This window comes from Danio aesculapii, chromosome 23 (genome assembly GCF_903798145.1).
Source record: "Danio aesculapii chromosome 23, fDanAes4.1, whole genome shotgun sequence".
Lineage (NCBI taxonomy): Eukaryota > Metazoa > Chordata > Actinopteri > Cypriniformes > Danionidae > Danio > Danio aesculapii.
Window position 1 is genome coordinate 36,511,918 of NC_079457.1, and position 2,819 is coordinate 36,514,736.

General features: G+C 38.6%; 1 long non-coding RNA gene across 1 annotated transcript; it reads left to right on the forward strand.

The window, feature by feature from the left end:
* The first annotated feature begins 1,227 nt into the window (after nucleotides 1–1,227).
* LOC130216902 (uncharacterized) lies at nucleotides 1,228–1,845 on the forward strand. The gene is made up of 3 exons (XR_008835838.1): nucleotides 1,228–1,373; nucleotides 1,473–1,539; nucleotides 1,762–1,845. It is a non-coding gene; the product is annotated as an uncharacterized LOC130216902 (long non-coding RNA).
* Nucleotides 1,846–2,819: the final 974 nt, after the last annotated feature.

Consider the following 2,819-nt stretch of genomic DNA (forward strand, 5'->3'; position numbering starts at 1 on the left):
AGACGACCAACTGAAGAGCAACAGATTTCTGAACTCCCCAGAGATTGCTGTGAAGTCTCCGCCCCTTTCACTTTCTGTGGAATGGATTGCTTCGGCCCATTTGTCACCAAGCGAGGTCGCAAAGAGTATAAGAGATATGGACTGATTTTCACATGCCTGTCTTCTCGTGCAGTCATCTAGAAATGCTTGATGACATGTCAACGGACGCATTTATTAATGCTTTAAGGTGTTTTATCAGTCTTAGAGGAGCAGTTGGTCATCTACGCTGCGATCGGGGCAGAAACTTTTTGGGTGCGAAGAATGAGTTTAAAGAAGCTCTTAAGCAATGTGATACAGAGGCTTTAAAGGCTTTTCTGGCAAATAGACAGTGTGAGTTCACTTTCAATGCTCCATCAGCCAGTCATGCAGGGGGTGTGTGGGAGCGACAAATTCGGACCATTCGAAGTGTGCTGAATGCTACAATTGCCCAGTGTTCAGGTAGACTAGATGATGCCTCTCTCAGAACACTGTTTTACGAAGCAATAGCTATTGTCAACAGCCTTCCATTAAATGTTGATAGAATCAATGATCCCATGGCACTAGAACCCCTGACTCCAAACCACCTTATCTTGATGAAATCAAAGGTGGCATTACCACCTCCCGGCAAGTTCATCTTGGAAGATATGTACGCTGTAAAGAGATGGCGCAGAGTACAATATTTAACTGAACAGTTCTGGAGCCGGTGGAAGAAGGAATACCTCCTAAACGTGTCCACAAGGCAAAAGTGGCATGTACCCCGGCGCAACTTGAAAATAAATGACATAGTCATCATCAAGGAAGATTCACTTCCAAGGAACCAGTGGCAACTAGGACGAGTGGTCGAGACAACAGAAGGGATGGATGGCTTAGTGCGTCGTGTAAAAGTACAAGTTGGGGAGCGAAGATTAACACAGAAACAGACCCATTGCTGTAAGCCCACAATCATTGAACGACCAATCCAAAAGCTAGTGCTCCTCCTTGAAGATGAATGATAGTCTGTCAGTCTTGTAGATACACTTAAATCAGACATGTTTGTCCAACAGATTTAGGGAGACCCTAATCATATTTTTGACCTATATACCAGCTCTATAGCTAGTCATTCGTTATTGCTTAAAAATCACGTATAAGTAACTGTGTTTGTTTTGTTTAGTTTTTCCTGCTAAATTCAATTATCATAACATGATTGGTGGGAGTGTAAATGGCCACAAGAGGTCACTATAGATGGTTCATTTTCACTCACCTAATTCAGGTTAATGGCTTTAAGGCAAACCCCGGAACCTGTATAATCATACTACACCACACTCATCAAAACACTCTCATCTCAGAAGCTTGGTGATTAAACTCCTGTGACAAATGTAAGTTAATGCAATTTCTCTAAGCACGATGATGTGCATTATAATGTAGTTTGTTTTTGTTGCATTGTCTCATGTTTACCATTCGTGTGTACTGTTTAGCCAGATGACCATCACTAAACTAAGAAGCTACGTGTTTAAGCTAGCACCCCTTGGTGAGCGGAGTGAGGTGTGTAATTTATATTTGTGTTTCAAATTATGATGTAAATGTCTAAATTGTTTATTTGTGGAAACTGTTGTGTTTTGAAATTGTCAACTGAGTGAATTATTGTTTATAGGTTGCTTTACATAGCTCTTTTCCTGTGCACTGCGTGCAGATGCATGATAATGCACTGTAAATGTGTAGTAATTCATTGTAAATTTGCTTCGTGCAATTTGTGTTTACTTCTAGTTTTCAAGGTGTTTATGCTGGTTCCAGAATAAAACTCATTACACCCGTCAGAGACTCTCTGCTTCGTTTAAAGGAAATCAAGGGCTGCTACACAATTCACAATCACATTGCATTGTGGGACATATAGGTGCTGGAATCTACATAAGTGTATCTATATTAAATTCACACCGTTAAGACAATGTCATGTTATTTTATGTCATTGTTTTGTTGTACCTGAATGCTAGACTTTTATAAACAGAAAGACAGACAAACTGTGTTTATTTAATTTGTTGGCTACCTGTATTTGATTGTATTTAATTGTGCTTTTGCTAATTTGTTCATATTTATTTAGTTGTTCTTAATGAATTGCACACTGTGCACTTGTCTTTAACAATGCTTGAAATTTGTAGTGATTTAAATAAATGGAAAGCAAATAACTGCATTTTTTTCTGATCAAAAGATTTGTCAAATCCAAACATGAATAGGATAATATGATCTGAAGTGTCATATTTGGTTGCACCCCTATTGAAAAAAAGCATGCCACCCTGTTGCTTGATGGTGGTAAATGTCAGAAGAAATGGGCCATTTTGCACACTATGTTTTTTGCACCAGTAATTCTCCACAGCTTCGGCTTCTTCTGTAGGATTAGTGAGTGAAAATGTGATTGTGTGCAGCATATTGTATTAACACACCAGCAGTGTGTTCTGTTTACTCTCACCGCTGTGATTCTTGATAATGGAGAATCCATTAGACTGCTCTGAGGCATGCAGGTTAAAATCAGCAAGATTCATAAAAAAACATTGCTTTTTTTTTGAGAGAGAGAGAGAGAGAGAGAGAGAGCATTAACAGTTTGTGGCATCAAAATTATACTTCATCAGATGAACTAAGAGATATAATATGGGGCTACTAAAAGAGGGACATCTAAAAAAAAAATGTCACACTATGGCATTTTCACACATTGCACTAAAAGACATACAGTACTGTAGTATCCATTCCAGAAAAAAAGCACAAACCAACACTATAAAAACTGACATTAGTAACACACTGATACAACAAGTTATATTTAAAGGGTTTGTTGC